The 21,247-nt window shown below is 45.1% G+C and overlaps 1 protein-coding gene across 21 annotated transcripts in view; it reads left to right on the top strand.

The window, feature by feature from the left end:
• The window catches only part of LOC135909142 (roundabout homolog 2-like), a 402,696-nt gene that overhangs the window by 217,599 nt on the left and 163,850 nt on the right, over positions 1-21,247 (top strand). For 9 of the 21 annotated variants that reach the window (XM_070536954.1, XM_065440967.2, XM_065440963.2 and 6 more), the window contains one exon: positions 19,713-19,762. The exons of 11 other annotated variants lie outside the window; for them this stretch is intronic. The gene's annotated coding sequence lies outside the window, so the exon portion shown is untranslated. Of the gene's footprint in view, positions 1-17,073; positions 17,094-19,712; positions 19,763-21,247 lie in introns of those variants that run through there. One more of the 21 variants, XM_070536955.1, reaches the window with a different exon arrangement.

Genomic DNA, 21,247 nt, shown 5'->3' with positions numbered 1-21,247 from the left:
TAAACGCTTCGGTATGATGGTGACAAGTGGACGTATTCAACTCATGGTGATGTCTGGTGATATTGGGTCTAGATTTCCCTTACTTGCCAAGTAAGGAGAATGGAGAATTGTGGGGAGTAAGAGTATAAAGAAACCTGAAAGATTCAAAGTGACGACGAGAAGAGAGACTGGCAAGTTGAAAACTAAGATGGGAAATGGGCAAAAAATACCTGTCAAAACGATAAACGAAGCCCACAGCTTTCTTGTCAGATGCACTTTTTTTGATAGATATTTTGTGTGCATTCCAAACGCCAGAGCCACACTTCAGTATTGGACGAACCATCGTTTTATAAGTGAGGAGTCGTGTGCTAAGTGGGGATGAACGTAATATGCGTTGCAAGCAGCCTAAGCACTAGGTTGCACGAGTTCGATGTGAAGCATCTCCTAGAGGGTAGTCGTTATACGAATAGGTAAGTGGAGAAGGCGGAAAATGTTTGGTAAATGACATAGGTACAACTTTCTGGAAGTTGATTTGCATCTGCCAAGTCACACCATGATTGAAGTGATGCAAACGAGTCGTTATGGATGATGTGATCGTGACGAGTTTTAATCGTATGGTACAATACAGAATCATCTGCCTAATGCAGATTCTAAGAGGAACATTACTTGTTAGATCATTTATTAAGATCAAAAATAGAAGCGCACCCAATAGTGAACCTTGAGGCACACTAGACGTTACACTGCATGTGGAGGATTGAGAAGACCTAAAGAGTACGTCATAGTAAGTACTGAGACCGATTGGATAAAAAAGAAATCCAGTTAAACACTTTGTTGTTAAGAATAACAGTGAGCTTCTTGAACAATTCAGAGTGCAACACAGTGTCGAAAGCTTTTGAAATATCAATAAATATTGCATCAATTCGATCACCTGCATAGAGGGCCTGATGGGGCCTGTGCGACGGTAGTGAATTCAATAAGCTGGGTTGCAGTGATAAATCCAAACCGTGCTGAGCACCAGATAAACCATTACACTCCAAGAATTCAATATGTTCGCAAATTACACATTGAAGTATTTCACAAGAATGACACGTTATAACGATGGTTCTGTAGTTTAGTAAGGACTGCTTACTACCATATTTGAATAGCGGAATAACTTTAGCTGTTTTCCAGGCAGAAAGTATAACAGACGTCGAGAGAGATTTCTGAAAAACAATTAAATATTGACTAGTCCATAAAAAGTCTCTAAAGAGAAATGCCTTATCTATATCGCCAGGTTAACCTTTTTCAGATTCAGTTAAAAATCAAATTCAACACACCCTGGTTTGAAACAATAATGTTGTTAAAAGAACTATGCGTCTGCTCTATAAAATGTATGATAGTTACCATCAACAGCACAACGCTCATCCTCGGTAGAACTGCTGCCAAACATATCCACCTGGGAGGTCGTTGCACCTAGCTCGCTCACAGGGGTGTTGCAGCCAGACATCTGTTGTAGGCTTGCTGGAAAAATACCCATCATTGCCACTTTGTTAAGTTTAACTTTATACACCAAACTCACCTTTAGCAGCATGGCTTGCCGTCATGAGGGAGCCTTGCTCGGATGACTTATGTAGGACGTCCTCACCAGCTTGTTCCTCACTTGCAGGACGGCTGCAGCCTATATTCATTGGCAACACTGAGTGTTAGTCGCAAACACAGGACACTACAGTACCTTGCAAAGCAGGGTCTTCAAACATAGTGCTGATGCCTATAGACTTTTCCAGATGGTCCTCTGGAACGGTGTTTTGATGTGATGCAACAGCGAAACCTCCAACAGATGGCACATCGGCAGCATCTGCAAAAGCTAAATAGAAAAAAATGTTCACCTGAGGTTGGTTCAGGTCGAAATAATTGCCACAAAACTCTTACCACTAGCAATTCTTTGACGACACAGAGACGTACATGAGCTACAGCAAAGTGCACCAAGACAGTGCTGACACTTGGAACTTTGCTCTATTGCGTACCTGAGGAAACTGTTGGTACAGCTGTTCTAATGAGTCGCGTGCGACCTGGGTCCAGGAAATCTTTTGCAGTGAAATGGTCGCTGCATATCCTGTATGACTTGTACAACACACCTGCCGGCTTTTCCATAAGGTCGGCTCTGCGGGAATATGCCACCCATGCCGTCGACCTGCGCACGTTTTAAAAGAGCATGTTGTATGGCACAAACAATAAGCATCAAGCATTTTATTGCATGAGTGCGTACATGCTTGACAAATCAGGAATTTCAAATGCGCTACATTAGTTATAAAAAAAAAATTTGTACACTAGTTTTGAAATTGCCGAACAGCTGTAGGGGCCTCTAGAATGTTCCACTTAATGCGATAGAATGTTTCATTTTGCAAATTTTCTATAACAAGATACTCACAAAGAGGTACACAACACTTAAGTTACAGGTACAATGGCACGCTTATACCACAAAAAAAAGATGCATTTGCTGCAATGTGTAAATGCTCATGATTTTTTAAGAATCCCAAACTGATTCCAGAGCGTACACATTATGCCCCTCACTGGATTACTTCAGCTAAATAAATGTTATAATCGGGCGACATTGCTGGATATTTTCATTAAAGCAGCAGAAACAGTGCGCTGCTAAATTGCAACACAACAAACCTGCTGTCCTGTGGGATACGAAAAAAACTGGTGCCGGGCTTCTTTCTCGTTCTTCCATTGTTTTGGCACCACTGTACACAACAGTAACTGCCGTCCGAGCCACTACAGGAGGACATCTGTTGAGAAACGTAAATGACAAGCATGTGTCATTGATGTAAAGCGCTTGAAGAGGCGACATGCGCGAAAGCGGCGAACGGACGAGATTACGAACAAAGGCAATTAGCTTTAACATTTTTAATTTAACAAAACATAAGTTACAGTAACGTTGGGCGCCAGAGGAAGGGCCGCAAATTTATCTTGCTAGATGCATTAAAGCGCGAAGGCCGAGCTGCTTTTTGCTGCGTCACGACAGGCGCGGCGAGCGGGCCTCAAAATAATTTTCAACAATGTTGGGCGTCAGAGAAAGAAAAGCGCGGCGCCATGAACTTGTCAGTGCATTAAAGCGCGAAACCGCGCACCACGGCAGAGCTGCTTTTCGCTAACTGCGTCGCAGCGCCAGGCGCACCCACTGCGCTTGAAAAGTACCCCAAGAAGTAACCAATTTAGTCACAATAATGTTGGGGGTCAGCGAAAGCGCCAATATGGCCGAAACTTGTCACATTCAGTACACGCGAAACTGCGTCACCTGTCCACAGCACCCTGTGCTGTGACGCGTGTCGCGTCTATGTGTCGCGTGTCGCGTCTATGTGTGTCGCGTCTATGCTAGCGTGCCCAAAAACTACTGAAATTAGTTAAAATTAGTTAAGGCTTACAGGAAGCGTCGCAAACATCTCCCAGTACGATTCTTTAATTAAAATTAACTGCTCCACGACGGCCACGCTGTTTTTCGTTAACTGCATCTCAAGTCTAGACTAGGTGCCAGATAAGCCTAATTGCTCGAAATGCGTCGCAGACTGTCAAAGAAAGTTTCTCACCTTGCCGTTGTCCAATAGTGCAATTTCGTCATGTCGCAGTTCCGAACGAACGCTAGAATTCGCCGGGTGCCCATGAAAACAGGCTAAATCCCAAAACAGAAAAACAGTCACACGGGTGAGCAAACAGTCCGACGCTCAGATACACGGCCGGTCGCTCTCGCTTCGGCGGCGTGTCTGACGAATGACGCGAACATCTGCCTCGTCATTCGCCGGTTCGCCTGTCGCTAGGCAACGGAAGTAAGCCGCAAAGTTTAACTTAATTTATACGCAGATATTTTTAATTTTTCCGGGAAAGAATAAAATAAATTAAACAATTGCTGTTAATCTCATTTCACATTCTTCTTTTTCTCGATGCTCGCGACCCCAATTCGTCGATGTTAAAAGTATAGCGTGACGTGTTTCCTGTTTCCAATTTTCGCCGAGTGTCCGCTCTTGTTCAATATTCCTTTCTCTATGAATGTACCTTAATTGAAGCTCATGCTTGACTTCAGATAACTGACGCTTGGCGGGAACATGCCCAAGACGCTCCTCGCGTTTTCTTTGGGGCGTTCACGACGGGCGTCATTTCAATAAAGTCAAGCATGGCCTTCTAAAGATTCATTTCTGAATGTTACCGAAACCCGTTGTCAGAAATCTAGAGTTGTTGAAGCTAATAGCCAGCTTCCTTCAGGCTACATATTTCCGAGCCATACTTTGTACACAAGGCACTTATGCGGTTTCTGTCACAATATTCCTTTAGCGCTTGCGACAAACTTAAAATATTTTATGAAATCTGAAAGTATTTCGTTCCTGGAGTATTCGCTTTTATGTACATCTACAAGTAATTAAATATTCAAATTTTGCTTTATTTATTGTACGGATACGGGTCTCCGCGCTTAACAGTTAGGACAACGCACCGAACGCTGCCTTGGAGGCGCGTATGAGAAGTTACTGAATAAAAAAATCCTGGCAGAACCTTCAGTCTTCATTTCTATGTAAGTTATCGAACGCTCACCGACAGCCGTGCTGAAGCTTACACTCTGCAAAGGGAGGATATGCGAACAGAAAATATTGATCGCCAATCCAATTGTTCAATGACTCGTCATTATCACAATGCACAATGCGCAGAAACAGCCGCAAGACAAAGCAGGCCCTGCACTGGGTAAGCGTACTGATCGCATCATTCGAAATTGCGATACGTCTGGTAAGTCTCCCCTGCGTCTTCTCTGGACCTAATAAAGCTATTTCACTCACTCACTCACTCACGTCTGGTAAGCATCCCACTCTGCCACCACGTACGATGTGGGGTGCTGACAGACGCTAGCTGCGTCTACCCAAGCGACTCGGAGCCGAGTTGACAGGACGAATGCACACACCATTATTCGACAACCAGATATATAAAACGCATGGCGCGTAGCGCCCTCTACAGTAAATATCTCGTTGGAGCACACACGTTTTCGTATTGTTGTATCTTGTGCGAGCGCGCATGCGCGTGCGTGCTGCCTAATAGCCCAAATTGTCGTTGAGTGTCTCCGTTATACTGGCCTATGTGGTAATCTCGACGGATTACAGTGTTTTCTCCACGCTCTCGCAGTGCTTGCACGTGTTGGGTGTAAGCGTTTTTTCATCGCACAATTTGCCGAGTTAGGTATTAGGTGACAACCTCGGACGTGGGAGCAACAGCTTTCCTCTGGCTGCATTCTTCAATACCGTTTCTAAATTTCGCTGCATCGACTTTGCTAAGCGTGATGAAGAGTCGCTGTTTGCGAAACTTCAGACGCGCAGCCTACACCACCTGTCATCGTTTGTTTAGGCTGCAATTCCTCCGTCTTGGGATACTGAACAACCTCGACGAACCTTAGTATCCCCATGTATGTTAAAGATCAACACAATGTTTCGGCTTAGGAAATGCACTCAATTGTACTATAGATGTCGCAAATGTATTTTGAACCTGTCATTATTCGCTGCTTTCTCCGGGGTCTGTATACGTGCCCTCTTATTGTTTTGTGGTTACGTTATGGAGGTTTCACACTGTTTTGTAAGTTAAACTAACCTTTGTACTCTTTTCTGCCCATTAAGCAAGCTGATGAAAAAGCCGGCCTTTTTCCTAGCCAGACTTCTCATATTTCCCATTTAATAAAGATGGAGATGATGAAGCTCCTATAAGACGCGCTTTATTTCTATGGAATGTAGAAAGCTTAGCATACTCACTGCGCTGCGGCAAATGTATTCTTAGCAGGCGCTAAACAAAGCAAGTCTCTCCGTTTATGGTGCTACACTGAGATATTGAGCTGTTGCAGCGCAGCGTGAGGTCACTCGATTCTTAAGCGCTTGATGAAAAAGGAAAGATATGGCCCGCGGGTGACGGAACTGCCAGATGCGTGGAGTTTGAACTATAGCTGGAGAATTGGGGTAGGCAGCGTGATGGAAAAGTCGACACCCCGGTGAGACATCGCTCATAGCCTGGTAAACAGAGCCTGACCGGTGATTTGTCGCTGTGGCGATGTATTGCCTGAGTGCGTCGCGGCGCGAGGGGATGAATTTGAGGCAGCATGCCCAGACGACCTAGCGCTGCCATGTAGAGACAAGGGCGTTATAATTAATTTATAATTATTTGTCATTTAAGTCCTAGAACTTTTGCACGCGCCTCAGGCATTCGCGTGACCTATTGCTTGTCTAGGGAGAGAGAAAGAGATAGAGGAAAGGGGAAAGGCAGGGAGGTTAACCAGGGAAAAAGATCCGGTTTGCTACCCTACGCTGGGGAGAGAGGGGAGGGGGAGGTAAAGTGGTAACAAAGTAGAGATAAGGAAAGAAAGGACCATAGACACACAATCACAATCAGTCACTGTCACCGCATACTGTCACCGCACAGCACAATAACACTTGCAGCACTATCAACATCTGTTCAGGCTACAGCCGCTTGTCCAATTCTGTCACCCTCAAAAACCGCAACACTGCGCTCATCGCCCTCTGCTGGGATGGCTTGTGATGGCGGCATTTTAAAATAAGTTCCTCTGTGAGAGGTCTTCGGTCAAAGCGCGCTATCGCGATTGCGAGTGATTGTCTCTGTAAATTATAGCGAGGACTAGGGGTAGCGAGGACTGTCTAGGGAAGTATCTATAATGTCTGTAGACGTAGTCTTGCTCTGTCACACTAAAAAAGTGCGCCACTGTCGAAACTCAAGAGTGTGTCGATTAAGACGTCAGGTCAACCGGGGTTGCCTTCGTGCCGTGCTTGTCGACCATTCGCTACATTGACTAGATTCTAGAATTGAAAGCAACATTCGCTGTTAGACATAATCCAAGGCGACAAAATGTTTTACTACGATGGTGTTCTTTGAGTAGTCGCTCATTTCAGATTTGCAGTAAAGGAGTTGTCTGGTCGCGGCGCCATTTCCCACGCTGCAGTGGTGGCGACATCTGAAAGTGCGACATAGCCTTAACAACGCTGCATTAATTTAGTGGGACAAAGTGTGGGACAGAGAAGGCCCACAAGTCCACCAGTACACAAAGAATTAACTTCATGGCCTTCGAGGGCAAGCATTTCGGTGCTAGAATAGCAGGCGCTGCCAAAGAGTTTGTGCATATGTAATGAGGCACCGCTTACAGCCTGAGTCACCACACCCGACAATAGGCGAGCCAGCCGGTCCTTTCCGCGCGCAGACCAAGAACTCTCAAGGTGATGCGGGAAAGCATCGCCACAAACGTTTTCTTCTTATTCGTCTTCACGGTGAGTGGTTCGCGTAGTGGCGCGAAATAGCGGAGCGGAGGGGTCTGTCCGCTGATTGTAGCCACTTGATTGGTGGCCCTCTCCGCTGCCAATGGCCAACGCCGACCCGGCCTTGACAAGAGCGCCGTTCATCGTGCAGCAGCACATGCTTGTTTTCTTGGTTCGTGTGCGGTGCACACAGCTTGGCTGTGTATACTTAATCCTCCCACCCGTGTGCCCCCAACACTGCAATCTATTGACGTCAGATAAAGTGCCGTTATGTGCCCTGACATTTGTGACGCTCATTTAATGGTGCGCTCGCGGACCAAACAGCAGCCTCCTGCCTTCCGCCTGTTGCAGGAAACGCCCGCGCTGTACGAATCACAGACAGCACGGCGACTATGATACGGGCCGCTCTGATCGAGACATTGCTCGGGGAAAAATACATATGCCAGTATGGAGGCATATGCGAGACGTTAGCATGCTGTGCGCTGCCATACTGGTGGTGAAAAGAGGCGAGGAGGTTGATTGACTGCCGCGTTGAATCGTCAGTGCGGCCGCATACATTTACTATCCCACTCCGACGCCAGTGTGGGCGGCACGTGCGCAGAGACGCGCAGTGAGTTTGGCTGCAAAAGCGGCAAACCCAAGTGAATGCAGCCTTCATGCCGTATACTGAGTCATCTGTACCAGAGCCAGGGCAGCGCTCTCGCTTACGTTGCTGGCTTGATTTATGTGCGCACAGGCGTTCGTATCCATGCTGGCAGTTGTGTTGAAGCCACACCGGTCTGAGTGAGAGCGACAGTAAACGGGAAAGTAAATTTATCTTATACTTTCTCTGGTCGACGTTAAGGTTCAATGTCTTCAATGCCCGCGCTCAATTACACGTGTTTTCTTTAACGTCTTCAGCACAATCTCGAACCTTGATAGGCTTTTAATGCTTCGCCGTCTCTAGAAGCTGAAAAAAAAAACATGCTCTAGCTTTAATGTTCTATTCTAGCAGACAGTCTTCATTTATTTCAAAACTCGCTAGCTTTTTTTTTCTTTTTTTTTCTTTCTCGTGTACTCAGAAAATAAACTCGTGTTCCTACTTGGACCGGAGATCCGAGGAAAATTCAACCAGTTCTAGACACTCCCCACATCAATGCACACTAAAAGAAATAAAAAAGGATGTTGGAGCGGAGTTCGAACGCAGAGACAAAACAACAAATCGGAAAATATGTGAGGAGACGGTGAACCAATGTGACCCTGCAATCAAGGTAAAAAGAAACTGGACAAGGTCATTTATTATACGTAGATAATGCTGATTGCAATCACAATAAAATAGCTGCGATGGGTCAAACACAACCATGCTGCGTAGCTTAAGTGGTAAGCTTCAGAAAACAAAGACAGGTGTTGCGCTGCTATGTGACCATTCTCGATCCGGTCTCTTTTGAGGACTTTGTCTGCCGAGCAAGTACTTGTGAAGTACCAGTATTTCTGAAGTAGGGCCCTTAACAAAGTTGCTTTCATTCGAGATTCCTTAGCCTTCAAAGCGAGGCATAAAGGCGACAGCATCGGGAACCATGGCGCACACCAAAACCTGCCGACTACCGCACCGCCACAAAAGGCAGGTACGCATTCTACATAGTCACCCTACTATCCTGAGAAACGGTGGTGTATATGGCTTGAAGATATATTGACTGGTTCGTCGCCTTTTATTTAGGCAAAAGAAAATATAAAACGTCTGCTTTATGCCACGAATACACTCCTCGTTTCCACTTTTATCACTCCCGATAAAAAAGGAACGGAACAACTTTCTCCCTTGTTTTTCACCAGACGACTCCACTCGGAATGGTCCCCAGGCGCTAGTTACATACTTCGAAGCTGGTCGCTGCTGTTGGAGCACCTAGCCCGACTGAAGCTAGCGGCCACCTCCCCTGAGAAGGAGCGCATCCGGCCCCCCTCACAAAATTTCATCTGAGCCGCTGTTTTCCTGTCGCCAGCTTCGACAAAAAAAAAAAAAAGATCAGGCAGAGAATTAGAAGCCTGATGGCAACGCTGTTTAGTTTTTGCTTTGTTTTGTTCTTGCTGAAGCAAAAGATATCCCGGAGCAAGAAATACAATTTAGGCTCACTAGAAGTGAAGTGCCCTTTAAGACATGTGCTCCCTGGCAGACAGGGGCAGGGCTTTTCTTTTTATGGGTCATTTGTTTTTTTGTTTTTTTGCTTTTCTTCTTCAATAACATCCTACCTATGTGCGGTCTTTTTCCTACTAATATTTTACTTTTGTTCATATGCACCGCGCCGTGCTTTCGTAGTTCGGCAATGGCACACCGTCGAAATGCCTAACGATACCCGAGTGTCTCCACCTCTTCACGATGAGCCATCCAAAACATTCTCTATTTTATTTTCAAGAACCATGTTGCTAAGAATGAAGCTAGATTGCCGGCGGCGCGCATCGCATGCTTGGCGGCATTTGAGTTTGCCGACCGTCTTGCAGCCTTACATCAAAATCTTGCTACTTCGAACCCATACCCGAAGAAGGTACTGGTTCATTTCGTTGTTATCTGTTGCTGCAATTCAGTTTCGAATATTCGCGAGGCAACTATGCGTTCCTTCACGACTTTCATCGCTGTTATGCTGGATGTACGAAGATAATTGGCTGGTGTGAAACGAGTCGCATTGTTCTCAACCGATTCGAGTGCACTATCATAAGGGAGAGTGCGTTCCAACTCATTGAAAATTATCTAAGCGACTTTTGTTGGGCAAAAAATACAGCATCAACTACTTGTAATGCAACGTGGGCTGAAAGGGTCAAAACAAGCCCCCTTTTGTGTTTGATTCACGTGAAACATTTAGTCAGTATGCCTGTTTCGCCTTACACAATCATGTATGCAGACGAAAGAGAGCTGCAAAATGTACAAACTTATTATAACAGCCACTTTCGATCCATCTTTGTTGCGCTGCTTAAGAGAAAATCGAATGCAGCTTACCGGTAAGACTATATACTTTACATTTCGACCAGTACATAAAACTATTAGCAGTGGGCTGAGAATTACATTTGAAGGACAGCCCTTTATCAGATTTAGATGTGATAAGGAGCGAAAAAGGGCACCAAGGGCCACATAAGGAAAATTACTTGTACTTATGAATTGAATTAAAGAAGTGATAAAGTGATGGAAAATGAAAGTGGATGATAAAACAACTTGCCGTAGGCAGGGAACAATCGCACGTCTTTGCATTTTGCGTGCGATGCTCTAACCAATATAGCTACTGTGGAGCCATCTTCCCATCAACTTTTTTGGGGTATTTTTGGCTGACTACTAGAACTAATCCTGGTATTGTTAGCTAGAACCACCACTCGCAAACCTTGGCGGCGAATCTAGAACATCCTTTCTGCTGCAGGCGTCCCGAGTACGTGACCTTTATGGGTGAAGGCAAGTGGTCAATAAACTCACTGATGCTACCTGAATGCATCAATGTTGCCGGATTCGAAATGGTGTTAACGACGTGAGTGCGCCAGGATAAGTTGTTGGATATATTGACACCTAGTTAGTTGTGAAACTGCGAAGCACACACGGGAATGTTATTGTGTGTTTCTAAAGGAATGGATCTCGGCGACGAAAAAGACACTGAATAAGTTTCATTAACGAACGACCGCACCATTGCTGTAAAGAAATAATGCCCTCCTGAAATGCATCTTGATTGGATTTATTAGCAACTCTTGGATAATATACGCAGTCACCTGCGTATAAACGAAGATTCCCAGGCACGCGCAGGTGTAACTCATTATTGTATATCAAAAAGAGTAGAGACCAAAGAACAAATCCTTTCTGCACAACCGAGGTCACAGGTAAGGGGTTATATGCGTTGTTAACTGTAACTATTTGAGATAGGTTTCTGAAGAACGCTTCAATCCATCGTAAAATGTAGGGGTTAAGGTTCGCAAAAAAAAAATGCTTTAGGGATAGAGCTTGGTGTGGTACCTTGTCGAACGCTTTTGCAAAATCTAGAAATGTCACCTCCGTTTAGAGGTTAGAATCTACTTCGGTGTTAGTATCCTTCAGGAAAATGGCCAGTTGTGTTTCGTAGGAAAAGCCTTTGCGGAAACAACACTGTGATAAATGAAAGTATATTTATTTGAGTAAAAACTTCATCATTTCTGCGTACGTGACTTTCCATGAGCTTAGGGCATACTCGGTGATGAAATGGGCGTTAATAAAGCGGGCAATTCCTGTCAAAGGCTTTGTGGATAGGAACAACATTCCCCACTTTCCAATCATATGGCATTTCACCAGTTGTAAGTGACTGTGACAACAACAAGCACGGGAACACCGCGATGACGTGGTTAGTGTTTTTTAACAGTTTCGAATAAGTGTTCTCCACGCCGGCTGGCCATGTGAGCTTAACATTGTCGATTAACGATGACATCCTATCAGGTGGTGGTTGGCAAAACACGTGTTGCATTAGTACGTGAGGAAAGAGGGGGCGAGTAGGTTCTCCTGTATACATAGGTACAAAGGCTGCTTTAAAAAGCTTTGCACACTCTACGTCATCGATCGTTTCACCTTCTTCGACCGTAATTGTTACACTGCGATTTTCTTGAGGATTTAGCACCTGCCAGAATTTGTATTTGTTATTGTTTAAAACTTTGCGAACATCATCACGAAAGAATGCGCCTTATTATCAATTTGATGTTTTTCATCGCGTGGGTGCGAAGCAATAGTGTGATACAGACTTACGAAATAAGATTTGTAAAATTCCGCCGTGCATATTCACAACAGAAGCACATAGAACATAAATACGCCTGCATAGTGCGCCGAGTCATGTTCAGCACCATTATACTCACTGCTTCAAGTGCCTCGCGCACAGAGTATTTTTAAGCGAGCAGAAATAAACATTGACAGCATTGCAGTAATCCAATTAAAGCGTGTGCAACTTTTTGGAATACGTAAACTTGCGCTGCAAAATGATTTTAAGAATCACTGGAGACATGGTGGATGATAAAACTTCGGCGTTGCTTTCACGTTGGGCAAAATATAATTTGGGTGCTGGCGCGCGATATCGGAATCTACACAGAGTTGAATGATACATTTTAGAAGAGAAACCACCTACATAGTTTCGGCCTGCTTCTCAGCTCTTTTATACCAGAATCACATTTAACACTGATTGCGCCGAGCCGTTATCATGGATATGCTTTACCGCAACCCCTTTAGAAGCTTTTGAAATTCTAAACATTTCCTGTTAAGTTTACATAGGCTGCACTACATATTTTCGGCAAGACTATTAAATATCACTTTCAACAATTGCGATCAATTGCAATAACTGACCCGGGAAATTGAGGGCGAAGTGACAACATACAAACTCAGAAGGTAGGAAGCCTATGCTCGTCCACAGCGGGTGGGCCATCTTCTTCTCTTCTCAGCGTTTATTGAAGTGCTGACTTCCCGGCGCCCTCGAAGACATTAGGCGCGCATCTGGCACCGTAGTTGCGCTTGAGCGCCTTGGAGCCCTTCACGCCTCCCATTTTTCCCCCGTTCGTCTAAAGAAGCGTTACCCAAGCGGCTGATGACGATCTCATCTACAGCCGGGTCCCCCTTAACACGTCTCGCCCTCAATCCTTTGCGCACTCCTATATGTGTTCTCCTTTCCGCGTCTCCTTCGCGTGGTTTCATAGAAGGCTCAGTTAATCCATGGCTCATGACAGGAAACCGCAGACGTCGCCCCGTCTTCCTTCTTCTCTCGTATGTCTGTCTGCGTGTATGGTGAGGGAGGAGGGAGGGGTGTGCGCGTGCGTGCGCGGCAGCTTACCGAGTGAGGCAGCCGCGGCACCTGAGCCGCTTTCTCTTTTCCTCGGATTTCAGAGCCCGGTTTTCTTCAAATCCTTCAAAATCCTTAATGGCGAGGGCTACACGCGGTCCGCCAGCGCTTAGAGACAGGTCCGCACAACGGTCTTTTGTAAGCCAGTCGTAATTGGATTTTCGGCTCCGTTTTCACCGCAATGTCAGGAGAACATTTTGCGGCAATCTTTATTTCTAAATGTGTTAGACGGCGGCAAGACAGAGGTGTGCACGCATTTCCTGTCGTTTAACCGTTTTTTTTTCTCTATTCTTCGGCGCTGAAAAAGTTACAGGCTTGCGCGAACGATCTGAACTGTCTGCCTTCCGCCGACGGCGAGCTGGAGCTTGTGCTCCGGCGTGTGCTTCTCTCTGCACAACGGTCTGCTGAGCCTGATGTTGCCCGGGTGCAGCCGTGCGCGTAGGTTTATGATTCGCTTCCTCAGAAAGGTTTGTACGTTGTGAGGAGGTGCCATAACGTGTACTGAAGAGTAAACACAGGTATCCAGACTACGTGGCGCACATGCCACATCCCTTGAACCATCGCATGGTACGTTGCTGTTGATGGTGATAATGATAGTTTATTGGCATCGCCTTCGAAACAGAGTGGTGACCAACAGTTACCTAGCCTACTTGAGTTAACCACGTCCAACTACATGCAGCATGCAATTGCTATATGCAACTTCTCGATGCCGGGACACCTGATGGAGTATAATGGAACTTCAATGGAACGTTTCCACGTATCGAGGCTACGCCGAGTGCATGCCACATCCCGTGTCAAGGGGCACTGTACGATGCTAATGATGTTGATTTAATTGCATTACTGTTGAAACGGGATGGTCACAAACAGTCACCTAGCTTGCTTGAATTCATGAAGTATGCCATACACATTTTTCATTAGATCAATATTTAGACATCTCCATAATCTTCTTTTTCTTCCCCAATTATCTGTAGACCTTGTACCGCTAGCTTTGCAAGAGCTACATGGCGTGCCACTTGGTGCAATAATATGCAACTGCAATACACAGGGCGTACGTATAGGCGCTACGCGGCGCGCATCTCACATCGCAACGCAAGTGGCACGATGCGATGCTAATGATGTTGATGATGATGGCGATTTATTATCATTCCATTAGAAATGTAGTGCTGATATAGCTACCTAGCCAGCTTGATTTTATGAGGTACACAATATATATTTTTTCTAACATTCTTGCATACATCTCCTTAGAATTTTCTTCAAACCTTCCTTAACTGTCTGGTGCCTGCACCTGTGCGACTGTTACATGCCGTTCTACCTGGTGTAATAGTATGCAACTGCAATGCAAAATGTGTGCTTATCGCGGTTACACGACGCGCTTGTCGCATCGAGTGTATCCTCACGCACTAGGACGGGTTAATAGGGCATTTTTCTTCCCTCATTCCCGGCGATATCTGCTACGGACACCGGACACCAGCGGCTGAGGCGGCGTCGGCGGACGCCATCGCCAACCGAAACGGCTGTCCGAATGAGCCCATAACAGCTTACGCTGTACAAACTGCGCGTTACAGCATTGGAGAGTGTAAGCCACAGACTGCAGCGAAAGATTCATCTTACCGCCACTTTCATGTCATTTCGTTGCAGTTACTGATCTTTAGGGCCCCGAGGTCATTAGATAAAGGCATTACACACTTTCTTGATGTATACTTCGGTATACAATAACAAAAGCGTTCTTTTTTTTGCCTTCTGTCCACTAAGTGAGAAAAATAAAATTGCAGCACACTTTGTATTCTAAGAAACTTAACCCATGCCGTGAACTGGCACAAGGCAGCACTACAACGGCATGTCGCCTAACATAGTGTATCGAATGAATAGAGCCCGATTTGTTAACGCCCGTCATCTATGACATCGATAGCCACGGGCCAAGACGCTCATGGCTGTAAACGGCTCAGCAATAAAAATGCGTCTTGGTAGACAGCAGGGGTACCTTTAACGTAACACTATTCCAATCTCCTGCCGTCAATTTTGCGCAACGACCGACGCAAGCATTGGGTGTTAAGCCCGCATGGTTGTTTCAAGAGCCCTGTCGAACGCTTTCCTCGTTTACAGGAGATCGTTTTTGTTTTCTTACAAAGCGAATGGCACTGCCTAGTGTTTCTTTATCTAATTTGTTAATAAGAGGCGAGCAACACGCCGAAGGGAGCCGCTTTTGGTGGGACCAAGCCGGTGCAGTAAAAGTTAGATAACCGAGTGAATTATGCGTAGCCGGCGTCTGCGATTGGTCCGCTTCCCCTTGATTTGCTTGCGGTGACTGGTCAAAAATCGTGACGGCGTGCAACGTAAGTTTAAAAATGCAGCTAGAACGGGCCCTCAGTGAGGAAGAGATGGCAGAGCGATGTCGTGTACGTGCCAAAAGGCCTCGATAACATTACACCGCCACCAAAAACATTTATTATGCTCAAGTAAACCTTTGCTACCCGGAAGCTCCGAGTAGCCAGTTCCAGTGCGATCGGCGGGAAATCATCTTCTATTTCTTTCATGAAGGAGGAAGTCGATGTCTATATAGAAAAAATATCCAGGTTTGTTCGGCATGTTAATGGATCCTGAGCACGTACACGTACCTTTGGCACGGTGAGTTCTCAAGGTTTTGTGACCTTGGGATAGACAGGTGAACGAGGTTAGCCCAAAAATTTTTGAGCCGTGATAAAATGTTAATGGCCTCGAAGGAGAGGTAATTATTTTTCTTTTGTTTGATTTAACTCTCCACAATCAGTGTCCACATGTCATATGGGATGCGGAGCTTTCGCAGTTTTCGTGACCTAGCGTGAAGGACCGGCGAAGCGGAGCTGGCCCTAAATTTTTTTTGACCAATCATGGAGGGCTGAATGCAGGATTGAGATGAAGACAGTTTGGAATAGCTTGACGTTATATTGCCACAGTGTCCGCTTGGTTGTCTGCAGAGGAGGAAAAATTATAATAGATGCGTATGCCATCAATTGTTCTCCGTTCGCCGACACTGACAACTATTACTATTGTGGTGCCATTTAGATAAGTGTTTAATCATTCCAACGCCCCTAAAGCGGCTGGTGTACGCTAGCTTCTATCGCCCACATGCGTGTTTTGCGCACGCTTTCAGTTGTTCTGTTCCCTCGGTGCGAAAGCGATGCGCGGAAGCGCCGGCGGCGATTGGTCAATTCCAAGAAGAGGATCTGTGGTGACATGCGTCCCGCTTTTACACAATGGTTAGCAATCGGCAGCAATTACGAGCCCGATAAGGGGTACTCGGGGGTAGGCGGGGAACTGGACAACAACGGGATCTCTTTGTTTTCGGACGGTGTCTTCGTCGGTTCGTTTATTATTGTATCCATGTTTTGCTGCAGTGTCCAGACACTACATTAGGATGATCGACCAGGAGGAAGGAAGGGAAAAAGCAGAAGGCGGGGAGGTTAACCATATTAGCGTCCGGTTGGCCATCCTACACAGGGGGAATGGGAAAGGGGAAAACAAATATGACAGGGAGGGAGAGCAGGAAAGGAAAGAAGGAAATTAGCGACAAGCCGACATGCCCCCTTCGTCATTAAATAGCAGGGCGCCCACTATATCTGCTGCCACCCCACTTCTCACATGGATGCTAGGGCTTCAGCTGCAGCGAGACATTGCTGGAAGGCCTAGTTTTCGTTCGAGAAACCAGGCCTCACGCTGAGAAAAGCCATCAGCATTGTGCGTTTTCAATGGCTGTGTTTCGCTATGATGAGCGCTGATTGGTCAGAATTACTTGCGCAGCTGTCTTAGGGCCTTTAGAAAACATGACGCTTTTATAGCCACGTGGGTTCGCGTCGTCTGGGACAAAGGCACAAAGAAGTGTTTTCGGTAAGCAGATGCTTGTCAAGCCTAATGATTGGGGTGTAGAAAACCTTTATTAGCAAATTGAAGTTAAGAAAATAACATACTATTTGAGAAACGGTATTTTTTCTCCGCAGGATTTATATTAGGATCTGATGGCTATTTCGATTAGGAAGATGCAGATATTTGTGAATGCTACTCCAAGCCACAAGCGACATCAAGAGTACGTCATGTCGTAGTCATTTTGAGCTGCCTTCCTACAGTATGTGCGGACAGAGTCTTCCTATGTGTCCTTTTTCCGTCATCTTTTCTACCCTTTCCCTTGTGCAATATAGCCAACCATAGAGTCACTGTTACAAACTTCTCTGCCTATAACCTCTTTTCGCTCTTTTGCACAGTCTGTCCCACGACAAGCTGTGTAGTGTTGCTCAGGCTGTCTCTCTGGCGCTTGCTTGGCACCGGTTCAAATTGTGAACATGATATGGAATGTACAATTTAACAACTATTATAGCTTTTCGCGGTGTCGCGATTGCAAAATGCGTACATTTGTGGTCATTTAACTAGCCGAAGACAGCAGGTGCAAGAGGTCACGAAAAGCACAAAGCTTGTCTTGTTACTATGTTACTGTGTCGTGCTAACGCCAACAGGACCACCGAGGGCGTCTAGCACTTTATTTGTAGCTTAAACAGTAACTGATGACACCATTTTTGTTTATCACAGTGCCATCAAGAAGTCTGCATAAGGTTCTAAAGACCACAGATTAACGCCGTTAGGCCTGATTGTTGATCACAACTGTACAATCAGTAATAGAAGGCGAAGGAGCCCGACTTCTCGTGAAAACTCCCAAGTAGCCTTCAATTCGATATAACTTTGAAATGTCTGCTACTTTATTTGAGATAAATGCGGACGTGACGGCTTTCCACTCTTACGGTTGTTCGGCTGGCCTTTCCTTGGAAAGATAAGCTGCTCTGCGTCTTTGGATATTGATCAAATGTTCCCCTGAGAAGTGGACTAGCCTAAATCTCTCCAATTACTCCAACTCTCCAACTACTGCACAGAATTCGAGGAGGTCTGTAGCATTTAAAAGAACAGTGTAAAATATAGTGCCTGAAGGTAGCGCATGTTTGATGGAGGCTTTCAGTTTTTATTATGAATTGGTGCAAATCGCAAGCTTTCAGAAAATTAAAATGTGATGTCAATAACTCTAACTCCCCGTTGAAAAACAATATCAAATTTTTTTCGATTGGATCTAGTAATACTTATAAAGTGGAGACTATTAATGTGTTATACATGGCTCTTAATTTGACCACTGTATCTGAGTGCGACTTTTGCAAAACCCTTGGAAACAATGTACCCAATGCATGTGAGATACAAACTGACATATCGAATTTATCCGCTTTGAATGCTCCAACCTCTGCAGTTTACTGAACTGCAGACATCTGTCGTGGGTGTTGAGATGCCAGTTCGTAAACCTGCCCATTTTATAGAACTCCTTTAAAGAAATTCAGTCCTTGAAATAAAATACCGCTTCCAAGAGTCCCTATAAATGAACTTTCTCTCTCAAATACTAGAAATTTAATTAAAATCGACCCAGCGTTTATCTCACAAAAGCGTTTCGGCGTTTTACGCGTATTTGAATAAGGGACATCGGAGTTGGGCCCGAGACAAAGCTTCCTATTAAGAAACGCAGCGGGGCTACTCTGCCTTTCGGCATCACTAACGCACGAGGCTGCGGTTCCAGAAATTCGACCCCTGTGGAAACCCCGTCGTCTAATTGCCTCCCGGTGGTGCGATGGGAAGGCCCCTAAAAAATTAATATAGCGGGTCATGTGACAAATGAAGAGGTCCGCTCAGAAGAAATCCTTAATGAATGTCGACCGTGAACGCAAGGGTGTGGGCACGGGGGGAGAATAATGGCTTGGAGGTAATTAACGTAGCGTAGACAAAAGAACAGCGGAAAAAGCTTAGGTAGCGGAAATAGAAACGTGACCCAGGAGGCTGTGCAGGGCTGATTACAATCATTGCGAGGCTCCTCCGAGTGTCTGATGAATGAGCGCGTCGAATTGAATGTCATCTTGGAACTACATTGGCCGCGCATAGAGCAGCGCCTAGGGCAGCGCCTAGGACAGTGCCTCTTCCTTCAAAACGCCTGGTTACCTTTCCTGAAGAACAGCTCTAAAGCTGGCCTTTACGTAAAGCACGGATTTTGAGCAGCGTCAGTTGCATCCCCCGGTGCCGCCGTGCGATTTCGGCAAGCATGTGTATATATTAGCATTAAAGAATAATATGAGAAATGTCATGCCATTCGCAGCCATTTCGAACAGCTCGCTCCTCCTTTAGTTGTAAAATTGTAATGCCACCTGTCTGAGATATAATTTGACATGCTTCCAGGTACCTCGGTGCGTGGTCAACTGAAAGCTTCTTTGGAACTTTATTAAATACTGCCCTTGGCGCCTTTTATTTTAGCTTTCTTTTTCGCTGTCGCCTTATGCATTTCACAAACGTTATAGATGGAGGGTGACTAAATTGATGGTTCCAAATTTTTATCTGGTATAATGCATTACATGGAACATGACAAAGCTTTGAATGGGGTCGAAATGTGTTTGGTTCCAAATTGATGGTTCCAAATTTTTATGTGGTATAATGCATTACATGGAACATGACAAAGCTTTGAATGGGGTCGAAATGTGTTCACAATTTGTATAGTATTGCTAGTGATTCACAAGTAAAAGTTACACATTTAAAAGAATGTTTTATGAACATCTGTTGCTTTCACGGGGTCACAGGCGTGCACTGTGTGCTGGAATTTTCACGGAATCACACAAGCGTTACGATTTTACAGACTTGTTGCACCGTGAAGGCACCGTGAAGGCACACACGCATTTCAACAACGTGAGTAGCCTAAACATTCTGTCGTATTTGCACGCACTCTTTCATTTTTTAAGACTGTATCACTCAATTTTCAAGTGTTTTTCTCACCTGGTATAAATATGCTACCATATTCGAGCGCACCTCCATGTTGAAAGTGGTCAATGTTTGCGTTGATTTGCTTCGAAGTCGCGAATTGACAGCTTTAACGGGTAAACATTTTCCTGTTAGCGCAGCAATGCATTCGTTAAGGCAACCGGGTGAGACCTGTACCTGTCATGTATTTTAGGCAATGCTTATGTGCCTTTTTCTGCGTAGCCTTAGAAGCTTCATGCTGAGCACGAAGTCGCGGGATCGAATCCCGGCCACGGCGGCTGCATTTCGATGGGGGCGAAATGCGAAAACACCCGTGTGCTTAGATTTAGGTGCACGTTAAAGAACCCCAGGTGGTCAAAATTTCCGGAGTCCTCCACTACGGCGTGCCTCATAATCAGAAAGTGGTTTTGGCACGTAAAACCCCAAATATTATTATTATTAGAAGCTTCAATTCTTATAACATTATTGTGATCGGAAGCTTTTCCTATTTTTAATTCAGCAACTTTGTCACTTAAGATTGCCATGCACTTATACTGTTAATTTTTTTACTGCAGGTACCTAATTCTCACTCAGTACTAAGCATTAAATTTCGTGTTGAACAAAAGTATTTCATTATACAACAATAATTCTGCCGCAGTATATTTCCCGGTCTCTGATGAAAATACTGGCTGAAAATTATATTAGCTCCTGTGGTTGCTAAGATAACGGAACAAATGCATTAAAAAAGTAAGTTTTGAGATAATTGTGTTTCATGTAAAAAATGGGCTTTATTACAAAAGGGAAATGAAAGAACAGCAAGTTGGCGAACTCTTTCAATACGCACCAGTCAGATGCTCGTCACCACAATCACTTGTGTGTGTGTGTGTGTGTTTATTTTTTTCCTGTGTGGCTAGATGTCTTGCTTTACGAGCCTCTCTTGTCGCCTGCTGTGCAGCGCTATAAGCGAAGTACTGTCGATGCAGGTTAATGTCACGTAGCCCCATCACTGTGTAGTGCCCTGGTGAAATTCCAAAAGAGTTCAGCACATTGACTGGGGCTATAGAGCCATCCTTATATGTGAGCACAGCATGAAGCGTGGATATTTTCAGTGTTTTATGTCCAAGGAAAACATTTTTTGAAGCGCGTTTCTACATAACATTGTTGAGAGACTCACTCGGGTTTTGCATTTTCCCATGGATGAATTAAGGAAGTAGCTCAGGCTTAGCTAGCGGCTGATAAACGGGCTTCACAGCCTCAAGAACTGCTGCTGGAAGATGTTCCTTATGAATATATGGTTAACCATTCAACTGGCTTATTGGAGTTTGCACCAGGTGTCGGCGTGTTTCGGGCAAAGGCTGTGGGATGGATTGATGTCCGTTGATGCTATGTGAAAATATGTGACCCAGACAGCCTTTCGTATGTCCTCTAAACTGC

Source organism: Dermacentor albipictus, chromosome 4 (assembly GCF_038994185.2).
Source record: "Dermacentor albipictus isolate Rhodes 1998 colony chromosome 4, USDA_Dalb.pri_finalv2, whole genome shotgun sequence".
NCBI lineage: Eukaryota > Metazoa > Arthropoda > Arachnida > Ixodida > Ixodidae > Dermacentor > Dermacentor albipictus.
The sequence above is the reverse complement of the archived record's forward strand: the minus strand, read 5'-3'. Positions and strand labels throughout refer to the sequence as shown.